We start from the raw sequence: 18,873 nt of genomic DNA on the forward strand, positions 1-18,873 counted from the left end.
GTTATCCTCTTGTAATAAACTAACCCCCATAGTCCTACACTGCTGTTATCCTCTTGTAATAAACTAACCCCATAGTCCTACACTGCTGTTATCCTCTAGTAATAAACTAACCCCCATAGTCCTACACTGCTGTTATCCTCTAGTAATAAACTAACCCCCATAGTCCTACACTGCTGTTATCCTCTTGTTATAAACTAACCCCCATAGTCCTACATTGCTGTTATCCTCTTGTAATAAACTAACGCTCCCTATAGTCCAACACCACTGTTATCCTCTTGTAATAAACTAACCCTCATAGTCCTACTCGGATGTTTGCTATCCACAGTTACTTGGCTAACTCAGTTACTTTTTCATCTCTTCTTCCTACAGTACCTATGCCTGCCCTTCCTCCTAAACAACTTATACTATAACTCCCCCTAAACTAACCCTCCCTATAGTCCAACACCGCTGTTATCCTCTTGTAATAAACTAACCCTCCCTATAGTCCAATACCGCTGTTATCCTCTTGTAATAAACTAACCCTCATAGTCCTACACTGCTGTTATCCTCTTGTAATAAACTAACCCTCCCTATAGTCCAATACAGCTGTTATCCTCTTGTAATAAACTAACCCTCATGGTCCTACACTGCTGTTATCCTCTTGTAATAAACTAACGCTCCCTATAGTCCAACACCGCTGTTATCCTCTTGTAATAAACTAACGCTCCCTATAGTCCAACACCGCTGTTATCCTCTTGTAATAAACTAACGCTCCCTATAGTCCAACACTGCTGTTATCCTCTTGTAATAAACTAACCCTCCCTATAGTCCAACACCGCTGTTATCCTCTTGTAATAAACTAACCCTCATAGTCCTACACGGCTGTTATCCTCTTATAATAAACTAACCCTCCCTATAGTCCAATACCTCTGTTATCCTCTTGTAATAAACTAACCCTCATAATCCTACACTGCTGTTATCCTCTTCTAATAAACTAACACTCCCTATAGTCCAACACCGCTGTCATCCTCTTGTAATAAACTAACCCTCCCTATAGTCCAACACCGCTGTTATCCTCTTGTAATAAACTAAACCATCATAGTCCTACACCGCTGTTATCCTATTGTAATAAACTAACGCTCCCTATAGTCCAACACCGCTGTTATCCTCTTGTAATAAACTAACCCTTATAGTTCAACACTGCTGTTATCCTCTTGTAATAAACTAACCCTTATAGTTCAACTCTGCTGTTATCCTCTTGTAATAAACTAACCCTCCCTATAGTCCAACACTGCTTTTATCCTCTTGTAATAAACTAACCCTCATAGTCCAACACCGCTGTTATCCTCTTGTAATTAACTAACCCCCATAGTCCTACACTGCTGTTATCCTCTTGTAATAAACTAACCCCCATAGTCCTACTCCGCTGTTATCCTCTTGTAATAAACTAACCCCATAGTCCTTCACTGCTGTTATCATCTTGTAATGAACTAACCCCCATAGTCCTACACCACTGTTATCCTCTTGTAATGAACTAACCCCCCTATTGTCCTACACCGCTGTTATCCTCTTGTAATAAACTAACCCCCATAGTCCTACTCGGATGTTTGCTATCCACAGTTACTTGGCTAACTCAGTTACTTTTTCATCTCTTCTTCCTACAATACCTATGCCTGCCCTTCCTCCTAAACAACTTATACTATAACTCCCCCTAAACTAACCCTCCCTATAGTCCAACACCGCTGTTATCCTCTTGTAATAAACTAACCCTCCCTATAGTCCAATACCGCTGTTATCCTCTTGTAATAAACTAACCCTCCCTATAGTCCAACACTGCTTTTATCCTCTTGTAATAAACTAACCCTCATAGTCCAACACCGCTGTTATCCTCTTGTAATTAACTAACCCCCATAGTCCTACACTGCTGTTATCCTCTTGTAATAAACTAACCCCCATAGTCCTACTCCGCTGTTATCCTCTTGTAATAAACTAACCCCATAGTCCTTCACTGCTGTTATCATCTTGTAATGAACTAACCCCCATAGTCCTACACCACTGTTATCCTCTTGTAATGAACTAACCCCCCTATTGTCCTACACCGCTGTTATCCTCTTGTAATAAACTAACCCCCATAGTCCTACTCGGATGTTTGCTATCCACAGTTACTTGGCTAACTCAGTTACTTTTTCATCTCTTCTTCCTACAGTACCTATGCCTGCCCTTCCTCCTAAACAACTTATACTATAACTCCCCCTAAACTAACCCTCCCTATAGTCCAACACCGCTGTTATCCTCTTGTAATAAACTAACCCTCCCTATAGTCCAATACCGCTGTTATCCTCTTGTAATAAACTAACCCCCATAGTCCTACTCGGATGTTTGCTATCCACAGTTACTTGGCTAACTCAGTTACTTTTTCATCTCTTCTTCCTACAGTACCTATGCCTGCCCTTCCTCCTAAACAACTTATACTATAACTCCCCCTAAACTAACCCTCCCTATAGTCCAACACCGCTGTTATCCTCTTGTAATAAACTAACCCTCCCTATAGTCCAACACTGCTGTTATCCTCTTGTAATAAACTAACCCTCCCTATAGTCCAACACCGCTGTTATCCTCTTGTAATAAACTAACCCTCATAGTCCTACACGGCTGTTATCCTCTTATAATAAACTAACCCTCCCTATAGTCCAATACCTCTGTTATCCTCTTGTAATAAACTAACCCTCATAATCCTACACTGCTGTTATCCTCTTCTAATAAACTAACACTCCCTATAGTCCAACACCGCTGTCATCCTCTTGTAATAAACTAACCCTCCCTATAGTCCAACACCGCTGTTATCCTCTTGTAATAAACTAAACCATCATAGTCCTACACCGCTGTTATCCTATTGTAATAAACTAACGCTCCCTATAGTCCAACACCGCTGTTATCCTCTTGTAATAAACTAACCCTTATAGTTCAACACTGCTGTTATCCTCTTGTAATAAACTAACCCTTATAGTTCAACTCTGCTGTTATCCTCTTGTAATAAACTAACCCTCCCTATAGTCCAACACTGCTTTTATCCTCTTGTAATAAACTAACCCTCATAGTCCAACACCGCTGTTATCCTCTTGTAATTAACTAACCCCCATAGTCCTACACTGCTGTTATCCTCTTGTAATAAACTAACCCCCATAGTCCTACTCCGCTGTTATCCTCTTGTAATAAACTAACCCCATAGTCCTTCACTGCTGTTATCATCTTGTAATGAACTAACCCCCATAGTCCTACACCACTGTTATCCTCTTGTAATGAACTAACCCCCCTATTGTCCTACACCGCTGTTATCCTCTTGTAATAAACTAACCCCCATAGTCCTACTCGGATGTTTGCTATCCACAGTTACTTGGCTAACTCAGTTACTTTTTCATCTCTTCTTCCTACAGTACCTATGCCTGCCCTTCCTCCTAAACAACTTATACTATAACTCCCCCTAGTGGCACTTTTTATAGTACTTAACCTGACCCTGTTACCTTTATTTAATTCTCTACCCCTTATTTCCCTCTTCAGTTCCTCCCCCTGCTACCCCTCTTTCACTGCCTCCCCTACTTCCCTTATTTCAGTTATTCCCCCTGCTGCCCTTCCACTGCTTCTCCTACTACTCTTTTTTTCAGTTCTTCTTCTCTCTTCTGCCCCTCTTTCACTGCCCCCTACTTCCCTTCTTTCAGTTTCTCCCCTGCTTTCGCTCTTTCACTGCCTCCCCTACTTCCCTTCTTTCAGTTTCTTCCCTGCTCTTCCTTTTTCACTGCCTCCCCTACTTCCCTTCTTTCAGTTCTTCCTTTGATGCCCCTCTTTTACTGCCTCTTCTAATTCCCTTCTTACGGTTCCTTCCCTGCTGCCCCTCTTTCACTGCCTCTCCTACTTCCCTTTTTCTTCTGTTAAGTGTGATCAGTCCACGGGTCATCATTACTTGTGGGATATTAACTGCTCCCCTACAGGAAGTGCAAGAGGATTCACCCAGCAGAGTTGCTATATAGCTCCTCCCCTCTACGTCACCTCCAGTCATTCTCTTGCACCCAACGACTAGATAGGATGTGTGAGAGGACTATGGTGATATATTTAGTTTTTATATCTTCAATCAAAAGTTTGTTATTTTATAATAGCACCGGAGTGTGTTATTCCTTCTCTGGTAGAATTTGAAGAAGAATCTACCTGAGTTTTTCTATGATTTTAGCCGGAGTAGTTAAGATCATATTGCTGTTTCTCGGCCATCTGAGGAGAGGTAAACTTCAGATCAGGGGACAGCAGGCAGATTAATCTGCAAAGAGGTATGTAGCAGTTTATTATTTTCTGACATGGAATTGATGAGAAAATCCTGCCATACCGTTATAATGTAAACTCAGCCTTGAATGCAGTAGATGTAGCTGATATCAGGCTGTCATGTATGTATATTTTACACTTCAGTTTTCTGGGAAATGGTACTTCTCTGGCTTTTAAACTGTATACATAGACTTAACCTATTTTGCAGGGACTTGCAATAGGTTTTAAATGACAATTAATTATTGAGGTAAAACGTTTTTTTGCTGGCATGTAAAAACGTTTTTTTCTCTGAGGTACTGGGTGAAAAAATGTTTTGGGCACTTTTTTTTCCACTTGGCAATAGTTTTGATTTAAATTAGAGCAGTTCACTGATCCCTCTCACTGTTATGTGTGTGGGGGAGGGGCCATTTTGGTGCTTTCACTATGCATCAGAAAAACTCAGTCAGAGGTTCATTTTCTTCCTGCATGATCCGGTTCATCTCTACAGAGTTCAGGGATCTCAAGAGTCTTTTTTGAGGGAAGTAATCATTCACAGCAGAGCTGTGCTGATTGTATTGACTGTGATATAAAAAACGTTTATTTGTGTATTTTTTTCTGCTGCCTGGGTTAGTTATCATTTGCTGAGGGGAACAATCCTTTGCTAAAACTGTATATTCTGACAAAGATTGATGCTATAACTTAATTATTTTATCTGTTATAATATTTTCTGTGCTTCTTAAAGGCACAGTTCGTTTTCATATTATTTGTAAATTACTTTGAAAAGTATTTCCAAGTTGCTGTTTATTTGCTAGTGTGTTAAACATGTCTGATTCAGAGGAATATCTCTGTGCTATATGTGTTAATGCCAAAGTGGAGCCCAATAGAAATTTATGTACTAAATGTATTGATGCTACTTTAAAAAATAGTCAATCTGTACAAATTGAACATATTTCACCAAACAACGAGGGGAGAGTTATGCCGACTAACTCGCCTCACGTGTCAGTACCTGCATCTCCCGCTCAGGAGGTGCGTGATATTGTAGCGCCGAGTGCATCTGGGCGGCCATTACAAATCACATTACAAGATATGGCTACTGTTATGACTGAAGTTTTGGCTAAACTACCAGAACTAAGAGGTAAACGTGATCACTCTGGGATGAGAACAGAGTGCGCTGATAATGCAAGGGCCATGTCTGATACTGCGTCACAGTTTGCAGAACGTGAAGACGGAGAGCTTCATTCTGTGGGTGACGGTTCTGATCCAAATAAACTGGACTCAGACATTTCAAATTTTAAATTTAAGCTTGAGAACCTCCGTGTGTTACTAGGGGAGGTATTAGCGGCTCTGAATGATTGTAACACAGTTGCAATCCCAGAAAAAATGTGTAGGTTGGATAAATATTTTGCGGTACCGACGAGTACTGACGTTTTTCCTATACCTAAGAGACTTACTGACATTGTTACTAAGGAGTGGGATAGACCCGGTGTGCCTTTCTCACCCCCTCCTATATTCAGAAAAATGTTTCCAATAGACGCCGCCACACGGGACTTATGGCAAATGGTCCCTAAGGTGGAGGGAGCAGTTTCTACTTTAGCTAAGCGTACCACTATCCCAGTGGAGGATAGCTGTGCTTTTTCAGATCCAATGGATAAAAAATTAGAGGGTTACCTTAAGAAAATGTTTGTTCAACAAGGGTTTATATTGCAACCTCTTGCATGTATTGCGCCTGTCACGGCTGCAGCAGCATTTTGGTTTGAGTCTCTGGAAGAGACACTTCAATCATCCACACTAGATGACATCACACACAAACTTAAATTCCTTAAGTTAGCTAATTCATTTATTTCAGATGCCGTAGTACATTTAACTAAACTTGCGGCTAAAAATTCAGGATTCGCCATTCAGGGCTCTGTGGCTAAAATCCTGGTCAGCTGATGTTATGTCTAAATCTAAATTGCTTAATATTCCTTTCAAAGGGCAGACCTTATTCGGGCCCGGCTTGAAAGAGATTATTGATGACATTACAGGAGGTAAAGGTCATGCCCTGCCTCAGGACAAGGCCAAAGCCAAGGCTAGACAGTCCAATTTTCGTTCCTTTCGTAATTTCAAAGCAGGAGCAGCATCAACTTTCTCTGCACCAAAACAGGAAGGAGCTGTTGCTCGCTACAGACAAGGCTGGAAACCTAACCAGTCCTGGAACAGGGGCAAACAGGCCAGAAAACCTGCTGCTGCCCCTAAGACAGCATGAATTGAGGGCCCCCGATCCGGGACCGGATCTAGTGGGGGGCAGACTTTCCCTCTTCGCCCAGGCTTGGGCAAGAGATGTTCAGGATCCCTGGGCGTTAGAGATCATATCTCAGGGATACCTTCTGGACTTCAAATCCTCTCCCCCAAGAGGGAGATTTCATCTGTCAAGGTTGTCAACAAACCTAACAAAGAAGGAAGCGTTTCTACGCTGCGTACAAGATCTTTTATTAATGGGAGTGATCCATCCAGTTCCGCGGTTGGAACAAGGACAAGGGTTTTACTCAAATCTGTTTGTAGTTCCCAAAAAGAGGGAACCTTCAGGCCAATCTTGGATTTAAAGATCCTAAACAAATTCCTAAGAGTTCCATCGTTCAAGATGGAAACTATTCGAACAATTTTGCCCATGATCCAAGAGGGTCAGTACTTGACCACAGTGGATTTAAAGGATGCTTACCTTCACATACCGATTCACAGAAGTCATTACCGGTATCTAAGGTTTGCCTTTTTAGACAGGCATTACCAGTTTGTAGCTCTTCCATTCGGACTGGCTACGGCTCCAAGAATCTTCACAAAGGTTCTGGGCACTCTTCTGGCGGTACTAAGACCGCGAGGAATTTCAGTAGCTCCGTACTTAGACGACATACTGATACAAGCTTCAAGCTTTCAAACTGCCAAATCTCATACAGAGATAGTACTGGCATTTCTAAGGTCGCATGGATGGAAAGTGAACGAAGAGAAAAGTTCTCTCTTTCCACTCACAAGAGTTCCCTTCCTGGGGACTCTGATAGATTCTGTAGAAATGAAGATTTACCTGACAGAGGACAGGTTAACAAAACTTCAAAATGCATGCCGTGTCCTTCATTCCATTCAAGAGACCAGAAATTCTCTTCTATGGTGGCTTTATCGGCCACATCTGTCCAGGGGAATGCCATTCAGCAGGCCAGACTGGTCAATTGTAACAACAGACGCCAGCCTACTAGGTTGGGGCGCTGTCTGGAATTCTCTGAAGGCTCAGGGACTATGGAATCAGGAGGAGAGTCTTCTTCCAATAAACATTCTGGAATTGAGAGCAGTCCTCAATGCTCTTCTGGCTTGGCCCCAGTTAGCAACTCGGGGGTTCATCAGGTTCCAGTCGGACAACATCACGACTGTAGCTTATATCAACCATCAGGGAGGGACAAGAAGCTCCCTAGCAATGATGGAAGTATCGAAGATAATTCGCTGGGCAGAGTCTCACTCTTGCCACCTGTCTGCAATCCACATCCCGGGAGTGGAGAACTGGGAGGCGGATTTCTTAAGTCGTCAGACTTTTCATCCGGGGGAGTGGGAACTTCATCCAGAGGTCTTTGCCCAAATACTTCCACGTTGGGGCAAACCAGAGATAGATCTCATGGCGTCTCGACAGAACGCCAAGCTTCCGCGCTACGGGTCCAGATCCAGGGATCCGGGAGCGGTCCTGATAGATGCCTTGACAGCACCATGGACCTTCAGGATGGCTTATGTGTTTCCACCTTTCCCGATGCTTCCTCGATTGATTGCCAGAATCAAACAGGAGAAAGCATCAGTGATTCTAATAGCGCCTGCATGGCCACGCAGGACTTGGTATACAGATCTGGTGGACATGTCATTCTGTCCACCTTGGTCGTTACCTCTGAAACAGGACCTTCTGATTCAGGGTCCTTTCAAACATCAAAATCTAACTTCTCTGAAGCTGACTGCTTGGAAATTGAACGCTTGATCTTATCAAAGCGTGGTTTTTCTGAGTCAGTTATTGATACCTTAATACAGGCTAGGAAGCCTGTCACCAGAAAGATTTACCATAAAATATGGCGTAAATACCTATATTGGTGCGAATCCAAAGGTTACTCTTGGAGTAAGGTTAGGATTCCTAGGATATTGTCTTTTCTACAAGAAGGTTTAGAAAAGGGGTTATCCGCTAGTTCCTTAAAGGGACAGATCTCAGCTCTGTCCATTCTGTTACACAAGCGTCTGTCAGAAGTTCCAGACGTTCAGGCTTTTTGTCAGGCTTTGGCCAGGATTAAACCTGTGTTTAAAGCTGTGGCTCCACCATGGAGTTTAAACCTTGTTCTTAACGTTTTACAGGGTGTTCCGTTTGAACCCCTTCATTCCATTGATATAAAGTTGTTATCTTGGAAAGTTCTATTTTTAATGGCTATTTCCTCGGCTCGAAGAGTCTCTGAGTTATCAGCCTTACATTGTGATTCTCCTTATTTGATTTTTCACTCGGATAAGGTAGTTCTGCGTACTAAGCCTGGGTTCTTACCTAAGGTAGTCACTAACAGGAATATCAATCAGGAGATTGTTGTTCCATCCTTGTGCCCAAATCCTTCTTCGAGGAAGGAACGTCTTTTGCACAATCTGGATGTAGTTCGTGCCCTTAAATTTTATTTACAGGCAACTAAAGATTTTCGACAAACGTCTTCCCTGTTTGTCGTTTACTCTGGTCAGAGGAGAGGTCAAAAAGCTTCTGCTACCTCTCTCTCTTTTTGGCTTCGTAGCATAATTCGTTTAGCTTATGAGACTGCTGGACAGCAGCCTCCTGAAAGAATTACAGCTCATTCCACTAGAGCTGTGGCTTCCACTTGGGCCTTTAAGAATGAGGCCTCTGTTGAACAGATTTGCAAGGCTGCAACTTGGTCTTCGCTTCATACTTTTTCCAAATTTTACAAATTTGACACTTTTGCTTCCTCTGAGGCTATTTTTGGGAGAAAGGTTCTTCAGGCAGTGGTTCCTTCTGTATAAAGAGCCTGCCTATCCCTCCCGTCATCCGTGTACTTTTGCTTTGGTATTGGTATCCCACAAGTAATGATGACCCGTGGACTGATCACACTTAACAGAAGAAAACATAATTTATGCTTACCTGATAAATTCCTTTCTTCTGTAGTGTGATCAGTCCACGGCCCGCCCTGTTTTTTAAGGCAGGTAAATATTTTTTAAATTATACTCCAGTCACCACTACACCCTTGGCTTCTCCTTTCTCGTTGGTCCTTGGTCGAATGACTGGAGGTGACGTAGAGGGGAGGAGCTATATAGCAACTCTGCTGGGTGAATCCTCTTGCACTTCCTGTAGGGGAGCAGTTAATATCCCACAAGTAATGATGACCCGTGGACTGATCACACTACAGAAGAAAGGAATTTATCAGGTAAGCATAAATTATGTTTTTACAGTTCCTCCCCTGCTCTCCCTCTTTCATTCAATCCCCCTGCTGCCCCTCTTTCACTGCCTCCCCTACTTCCGTCTTTCATTCCTCCCCCCTGCTGCCCCACTTTCACTTTCTCTTCTTTCAATCCTCCCCTTGCTACCCCTCTTTCACTGCCTCCCCTACTTCCCTTTCTGTTCTTCCCCCTGCTGCCCTCTTTCACTACCTCCCCAACGTCCCTTCTTCAGTTCCCTCCCCTGCTGCCCCCTTTCACTGCCTCTCCTACTACTGTTTTCTTTCCAAAGGCAGGACGAGTCCACAACTTCATTCCTTACTGTTGGGAATATCCACACCTGGCCACCAGGAGGAGGCAAATACACTCCAGACAAAGGCTATACATTTCCCTCTCACTTCCCCATCCCCCTAGTCATTCTTTGCCTTTTGTCACTACAGGAGGATGGCAGAGAAGGTGTTAGAAGAAATGGATAGTCCTTTAATGAGTAATTTCTCTTCAAGAGAGGACTGGGGTTTTGGAGTAACCATGTAATTCTCTCAGTGAGAGTGGTGGTGAAAGTTAGCAACTATATGCAGCAGGGTATGTTCTTTGTTCTCTATCTAGTTATTTAATACAAACAACCCCTTGGGTAACCAGTGTTAGTGTTTTACACTGGTTTCCCTTTTACTCAGGTCCCTGTCAGGTGTATTGCAGAGAGGCTGTTAAACCTTGAGATGCGTTGTCTGCTCCACAGCGCTGATCCTGGAGGTCCTTTAATAATTTATCTTTTGGGATTGTGCCTAGTGGGCTAAGCAACTCACTTAAGATTTCTGTAAAAGAGCAATATAGATCACAGTGTGACATTAATCCAATCCTCTGGAGACGTTATCTCCTCCATAGTTGAGGTTGATTTTTAGGAGCAAATTTTAGTTTGCTGATTAGCTCCTTTGCCAACGGAGCACTTGTGTAAGGGTTCTTGGCTCATAAGGGGAAATTGTATTACTTGGCATATAGATGCAGGGCGGTTTTTGTTTTTAGGTGCAACACAGCTGATATTCAGCTTTGCACGCTTTCGGCTCTAGTGGGGGCGGTCTCCAACTTGCGCACCATGTGACCCGACGCAGTTTCGTCTTTGTTCAGACGAAACCTGTTCCTGTACGCTACGGCAGAGAACGTTGAAGCTGGACTAGGGGGAGATAACCATTTTCATTCCTGTCCAGTCTGGGTAACTGGGTGGTGGTAAGTACCTCAGCCAAGGCTTGTTTTCTCCAACATAGGTGTGTCCGGTCCACGGCGTCATCCTTACTTGTGGGATATTCTCTTCCCCAACAGGAAATGGCAAAGAGCCCAGCAAAGCTGGTCACATGATCCCTCCTAGGCTCCGCCTTCCCCAGTCATTCTCTTTGCCGTTGCACAGGCAACATCTCCACGGAGATGGCTTAGAGTTTTTTTGGTGTTTAAATGTAGTTTTTATTCTTCAATCAAGAGTTTGTTATTTTAAAATAGTGCTGGTATGTACTATTTACTCTGAAACAGAAAAGAGATGAAGATTTCTGTTTGTAAGAGGAAAATGATTTTAGCAACCGTTACTAAAATCGATGGCTGTTTCCACACAGGACTGTTGAGAGGAATTAACTTCAGTTGGGGGAAACAGTGAGCAGACTTTTGCTGCTTGAGGTATGACACATTTCTAACAAGACTTGGTAATGCTGGAAGCTGTCATTTTCCCTATGGGATCCGGTAAGCCATTTTTATTAAATAAGAATAAAGGGCTTCACAAGGGCTTTAAAGACTGGTAGACATTTTTCTGGGCTAAAACGATTGATTTATAAGCATTTTTAATAGTTTATAGCTTTGAGGAGTTATTTTATTCTTGGGAATTATGTTAAAGAAACGGCAGGCACTATATTGGACACCTTTTTCACTGGGGGCCTTCTCTAATCATAGGCAGAGCCTCATTTTCGCGCCACTAATGCGCAGTTGTTTTTGGGAAGCAAGGCATGCAGATGCATGTGTGAGGAGCTCAGATACATAGAAAAAGCTTTCTGAAGGCGTCATTTGGTATCGTATTCCCCTCTGGGCTTGGTTGGGTCTCAGCAAAGCAGATACCAGGGACTGTATAGGGGTTAAATATAAAAACGGCTCCGGTTCCGTTATTTTAAGAGTTAAAGTTTTCAAATTTGGTGTGCAATACTTTTAAGGCTTTAAGACACTGTGGTGAAATTTTGGTGAATTTTGAACAATTCCTTCATACTTTTTCACATATTCAGTAATAAAGTGTGTTCAGTTTAAAATTTAAAGTGACAGTAACGGTTTTATTTTAAAACGTTTTTTGTACTTTGTTATCAAGTTTATGCCTGTTTAACATGTCTGAACTATCAGATAGACTATGTTCTGTATGTGAGGAAGCCAAGGTTCCTTCTCATTTAAATAGATGTGATGTATGTGACAAACAATTTAGAGAAAATGATGCCCAAGATGATTCCTCAAGTGAGGGGAGTAAGCATGGTACTGCATCATCCCCTCCTTCGTCTACGCCAGTCTTGCCCACACAGGAGGCCCCTAGTACATCTAGTGCGCCAATACTCCTTACTATGCAACAATTAACGGCTGTAATGGATAATTCTATCAAAAACATTTTAGCCAAAATGCCCACTTATCAGCGAAAGCGCGACTGCTCTGTTTTAGAAAATACTGAAGAGCATGAGGACGCTGATGATAATGGTTCTGACATGCCCCTACACCAGTCTGAGGGGGCCAGGGAGGTTTTGTCTGAGGGAGAAATTTCAGATTAAGGGAAAATTTCTCAACAAGCTGAACCTGATGTGATTACATTCAAATTTAAATTGGAACATCTCCGCGCTCTGCTTAAGGAGGTGTTGTCTACTCTGGATGATTGTGACAATTTGGTCATTCCAGAGAAATTATGTAAGATGGACAAGTTCCTAGAGGTCCCGGGGCCCCCCGAAGCTTTTCCTATACCCAAGCGGGTGGCGGACATTGTAAACAAAGAATGGGAAAGGCCCGGCATTCCTTTTGTCCCTCCCCCTATATTTAAGAAATTGTTTCCTATGGTCGACCCCAGAAAGGACTTATGGCAGACAGTCCCCAAGGTCGAGGGGGCGGTTTCTACTCTAAACAAACGCACTACTATCCCTATAGAAGATAGTTGTGCTTTCAAAGATCCTATGGATAAAAAATTAGAGGGTTTGCTTAAAAAGATGTTTGTTCAGCAAGGTTACCTTCTACAACCAATTTCATGCATTGTTCCTGTCACTACAGCAGCGTGTTTCTGGTTCGATGAACTAGAAAAGTCGCTCAATAAAGATTCTTCTTATGAGGAGATTATGGACAGAGTTCACGCTCTTAAATTGGCTAACTCTTTTACTTTAGACGCCACTTTGCAATTAGCTAGATTAGCGGCGAAAAATTCAGGGTTTGCTATTGTGGCGCGCAGAGCGCTTTGGCTAAAATCTTGGTCAGCGGATGCGTCTTCCAAGAACAAATTGCTTAACATACCTTTCAAGGGGAAAACGCTGTTTGGCCCTGACTTGAAAGAGATTATTTCAGATATCACTGGGGGTAAGGGCCACGCCCTTCCTCAGGATAGGTCTTTTAAGGCTAAAAATAAACCAAATTTTCGTCCCTTTCGCAGAAACGGACCAGCCTCAAGTTCTACATCCTCTAAGCAAGAGGGTAATACTTCTCAAACCAAGCCAGCCTGGAGGCCAATGCAAGGCTGGAACAAAGGTAAGCAGGCTAAGAAACCTGCCTCTGCTACCAAGACAGCATGAGATGTTGGCCCCCGATCCGGGACCGGATCTGGTGGGGGGCAGACTTTCTCTCTTCGCTCAGGCTTGGGCAAGAGATGTTATGGATCCTTGGGCGCTAGAAATAGTCTCCCAAGGTTATCTTCTGGAATTCAAGGAGCTACCCCCAAGGGGGAGGTTCCACAGGTCTCAATTGTCTTCAGACCACATAAAAAGACAGGCATTCTTACATTGTGTAGAAGACCTGTTAAAAATGGGAGTGATTCATCCGGTTCCATTAGGAGAACAAGGGATGGGATTCTACTCCAATCTGTTCATAGTTCCCAAAAAAGAGGGAACATTCAGACCAATCTTAGATCTCAAGATCCTAAACAAATTTCTCAAGGTTCCATCGTTCAAAATGGAAACCATTCGGACAATTCTTCCTACCATCCAGGAAGGTCAATTCATGACCACGGTGGATTTAAAGGATGCGTATCTACATATTCCTATCCACAAGGAACATCATCGGTTCCTAAGGTTCGCCTTTCTGGACAAGCATTACCAGTTTGTGGCACTTCCATTCGGATTAGCCACTGCTCCAAGAATTTTCACAAAGGTACTAGGGTCCCTTCTAGCGGTGCTAAGACCAAGGGGCATTGCAGTAGTACCTTACTTGGACGACATACTGATTCAAGCGTCGTCTCTACCACAAGCAAAGGCTCATACGGACATTGTCCTGGCCTTTCTCAGATCTCACGGGTGGAAAGTGAACGTAGAAAAAAGTTCTCTATCTCCGTCAACAAGAGTTCCCTTCTTGGGAACAATAATAGACTCCTTAGAAATGAGGATTTTTCTGACAGAGGCCAGAAAATCAAAACTTCTAAGCTCTTGTCAAGTACTTCATTCTGTTCTTCTTCCTTCCATAGCGCAGTGCATGGAAGTAATAGGTTTGATGGTCGCGGCAATGGACATAGTTCCTTTTGCGCGAATTCATCTAAGACCATTACAACTGTGCATGCTCAGTCAGTGGAATGGGGATTATACAGACTTGTCTCCGACGATACAAGTAGATCAGAGGACCAGAGATTCACTCCGTTGGTGGCTGACCCTGGACAACCTGTCACAAGGGATGAGCTTCCGCAGACCAGAGTGGGTCATTGTCACGACCGACGCCAGTCTGGTGGGCTGGGGCGCGGTCTGGGAACCCCTGAAAGCTCAGGGTCTTTGGTCTCGGGAAGAATCTCTTCTCCCGATAAATATTCTGGAACTGAGAGCGATATTCAATGCTCTCAAGGCTTGGCCTCAGCTAGCAAAGGCCAAATTCATACGGTTTCAATCAGACAACATGACGACTGTTGCGTATATCAACCATCAGGGGGGAACAAGGAGTTCCCTGGCGATGGAAGAAGTGACCAAAATAATTCAATGGGCGGAGACTCACTCCTGCCACTTGTCTGCAATCCACATCCCAGGAGTGGAAAATTGGGAAGCGGATTTTCTGAGTCGTCAGACATTTCATCCGGGGGAGTGGGAACTCCATCCGGAAATCTTTGCCCAAATAATTCAATTGTGGGGCATTCCAGACATGGATCTGATGGCGTCTCGTCAGAACTTCAAGGTTCCTTGCTACGGGACCAGATCCAGGGATCCCAAGGCGACTAGTGGATGCACTAGTAGCACCTTGGAGCTTCAACCTAGCTTATGTGTTCCCACCGTTTCCTCTCATTCCCAGGCTGGTAGCCAGGATCAAACAGGAGAGGGTATCGGTGATCTTGATAGCTCCTGCGTGGCCACGCAGGACTTGGTATGCAGATCTGGTGAATATGTCATCGGCTCCACCATGGAAGCTACCTTTGAGACAGGACCTTCTTGTTCAAGGTCCGTTCGAACATCCGAATCTGGCCTCACTCCAACTGACTGCTTGGAGATTGAACGCTTGATTTTATCAAAGCGAGGGTTCTCAGATTCTGTCATTGATACTCTTGTTCAGGCCAGAAAGCCTGTAACTAGAAAAATCTACCATAAAATATGGAAAAGATATATCTGTTGGTGTGAATCTAAAGGATTCTCATGGAACAAGATAAAAATTCCTAAGATTCTATCCTTTCTTCAAAAAGGTTTGGAGAAAGGATTATCTGCAAGTTCTTTGAAGGGACAGATTTCTGCTTTATCTGTTTTACTTCACAAAAAGCTGGCGGCTGTGCCAGATGTTCAAGCTTTTGTTCAGGCTCTGGTTAGAATCAAGCCTGTTTACAAACCTTTGACTCCTCCTTGGAGTCTCAATTTAGTTCTTTCAGTTCTTCAGGGGGTTCCGTTTGAACCCCTACATTCCGTTGATATCAAGTTATTATCTTGGAAAGTTTTGTTTTTGGTTGCAATTTCTTCTGCTAGAAGAGTTTCAGAGTTATCTGCTCTGCAGTGTTCTCCTCCTTATCTGGTGTTCCATGCAGATAAGGTGGTTTTGCGTACTAAACCTGGTTTTCTTCCGAAAGTTGTTTCTAACAAAAATATTAACCAGGAGATAGTCGTGCCTTCTTTGTGTCCGAACCCAGTTTCAAAGAAGGAACGTTTGTTGCACAATTTGGATGTGGTTCGTGCTCTAAAATTCTATTTAGAGGCTACAAAGGATTTCAGACAAACATCTTCCTTGTTTGTTGTTTATTCTGGTAAAAGGAGAGGTCAAAAAGCAACTTCTACCTCTCTCTCTTTTTGGCTTAAAAGCATCATCAGATTGGCTTATGAGACTGCAGCCTCCTGAATGAATCACAGCTCATTCCACTAGGGCTGTGGCTTCCACATGGGCCTTCAAGAACGAGGCTTCTGTTGATCAGATATGTAAGGCAGCGACTTGGTCTTCACTGCACACTTTTACCAAATTTTACAAATTTGATACTTTTGCTTCTTCTGAGGCTATTTTTGGGAGAAAGGTTTTGCAAGCCGTGGTGCCTTCCATCTAGGTGACCTGATTTGCTCCCTCCCATCATCCGTGTCCTAAAGCTTTGGTATTGGTTCCCACAAGTAAGGATGACGCCGTGGACCGGACACACCTATGTTGGAGAAAACAGAATTTATGTTTACCTGATAAATTACTTTCTCCAACGGTGTGTCCGGTCCACGGCCCGCCCTGGTTTTTTAATCAGGTCTGATGATTTATTTTCTCTAACTACAGTCACCACGGTATCATATGATTTCTCCTATGCAAATATTCCTCCTTTACGTCGGTCGAATGACTGGGGAAGGCGGAGCCTAGGAGGGATCATGTGACCAGCTTTGCTGGGCTCTTTGCCATTTCCTGTTGGGGAAGAGAATATCCCACAAGTAAGGATGACGCCGTGGACCGGACACACCGTTGGAGAAAGTAATTTATCAGGTAAACATAAATTCTGTTTTTTTTCTTTATTTTTTATGACACGATGAGTCCACGGATCATCTTAATTACTTATGGGATATTCACCTCCTGGTCAGCAGGAGGCGGCAAAGAGCACCACAGCAAAGCTGTTAAATAGCTCCTCCCTTCCTTCCCACCCCAGTCATTCTCTTTGCCTACGTCAGTGATAGGAAGTGGTAAAGTGAGGTGTTAGATTAGATTCTTCAATCAAGAGTTTATTATTTTTAAAGTAGTGCAAGATTGTGCTGCTTTGTACTAGGGTGTAGCCGTAGTCCATATCAGTCTCTTAAGTAGAGCTTTAGAGCAATGGGAACTTGTGGGACATAATTCTCACTGCGCCTCCCATATATTCTTGCTGCCCTATATCCTTTAGTCTGAGGTAAACATTTACTCAGCATGTTATTCTCCTCAGGTCGATGTGAGGGAGAGGACCTCTCAAGTCTGGGAGCTGCCTTGCTTTCAGGCAGAAGTAGAGGTAAGTGCTACTTTAATTTTCTGGGGCACATTAAAGAAAAAAGGGACTCAGAAAAAAAGGTGAGCACACTTTTGTTGAACATAAGGGGCACAGAAAAGGAGGTGGCACTTTATGTTGGTACACTGTAAACTCTGCTGGAGTGGAGAGATCTTATGACAGCATTATTTTGCAGGCACTGGGGCTGGAGAAAGTTTAATGGCTCTGGTGGTTGTTCACATTTCATTTGAACTATGACGAACAGGTATTTTTTGACTTATGGTAACGCCCACGATGGGCGGATTTTTGATTTGCACGCCACTTTAGTTGCGCTTCAGTCTGGGAGACATTTGGAAGGAAGTTTGTCAGGTCTGGTCTAGAGACGCATGGTCCGTGCAGAGCATTCGTTTCTAGGACCGGAGTTGAAATTCCTCTTCAGTGGCTCAGTGCATGGAGGTAATCGGGCTGATGGTGGCGGCAATGGACAATATCAGTAGCTTACATCAATCATCAGGGAGGAACGAGGAGTTCCTTAGCGATGACGGAGGTAACCAAGATAATTCAGTGGGCGGAGGCCCATTCTTGCTACCTTTCAGCGATCCACATCCCAGGGGTGGACAACTGGGAGGCGGACTTTCTGAGCGAAAGACTTTTCATCCCGGGGAGTGGGAACTCCATCCGGAAGTGTTCTCCAGTCTGATTCTCAAGTGGGGTCAGCCGGAATTAGATCTCATGGCATCTTGACAGAATGCCAAGCTCCCGAGATACGGGTTGAGGTCCAGGGACCCCCAGGTGGAACTGATAGATGCTCTGGCGGTTCCTTGGACCTTCAGTCTAGCATACCTATTTCCTCCGTTTGCTCTTCTTCCTCGGATCATTGCTCGAATCAAGCAGGAGAGGGCGTTGGTGATTCTCATTTCTCCTGCTTGGCCTCGTAGGATTTGGTATGAAGATCTGGTGGACATGTCATCTCTGCCACCTTCGGAGACTTCTGTTGAGGAAAGACCTTCTAATTCAAGGGCCCTTCCTTCACCCTAATCTAGTTTCTCTGAAGCTGACTGCTTGGAGATTGAACGCTTAATTTTATCCAAGCGGGGGTTTTCTGACTCGGTCATAGAGACGATGATTCAGGCCCGGAAGCCTATAACTAGAAAGATTTACCATAAGATTTGGCATAAATATCTCTATTGGTGTGAATCCAAGGGCTACTCATGGAGTAGAGTTAGGATTCCTAGAATTTTGTCTTTTCTCCAAGAAGGCTTGGCGAAAGGTTTATCGACAAGTTCCCTAAAGGGTCAAATCTCGGCCTTATCAATTTTGTTACACAAACGTCTGGCGGATGTCACAGATGTACAATCATTTTGTCAGGCCTTGGTCAGGATCAGGCCTGTGATCAAACCAGTTACTCCTCCATGGAGTCTTAATTTAGTTCTCAAAGTTCTTCAAGGGGCTCCGTTTGAGCCTATGCATTCCTTAGATATTAAGTTGTTATCTTGGAAAGTTTTATTGTTGCTATTTCTTCTGCTCGGAGAGTGTCAGAGCTCTCGGCATTGCAGTATGAGTCCCCTTACCTTATTTTCCATTCAGATAAGGTAGTTTTACGTACTAAATTAGGA

General features: G+C 43.5%; 1 protein-coding gene across 4 annotated transcripts in view; it reads left to right on the forward strand.

Moving 5' to 3' along the window:
• SIDT2 (SID1 transmembrane family member 2) overlaps nt 1-18,873 on the forward strand; it is a 526,209-nt gene that overhangs the window by 357,858 nt on the left and 149,478 nt on the right. The gene's annotated exons all lie outside the window — the stretch shown is intronic.

This window comes from Bombina bombina, chromosome 8 (genome assembly GCF_027579735.1).
Source record: "Bombina bombina isolate aBomBom1 chromosome 8, aBomBom1.pri, whole genome shotgun sequence".
Classification (NCBI taxonomy): domain Eukaryota; kingdom Metazoa; phylum Chordata; class Amphibia; order Anura; family Bombinatoridae; genus Bombina; species Bombina bombina.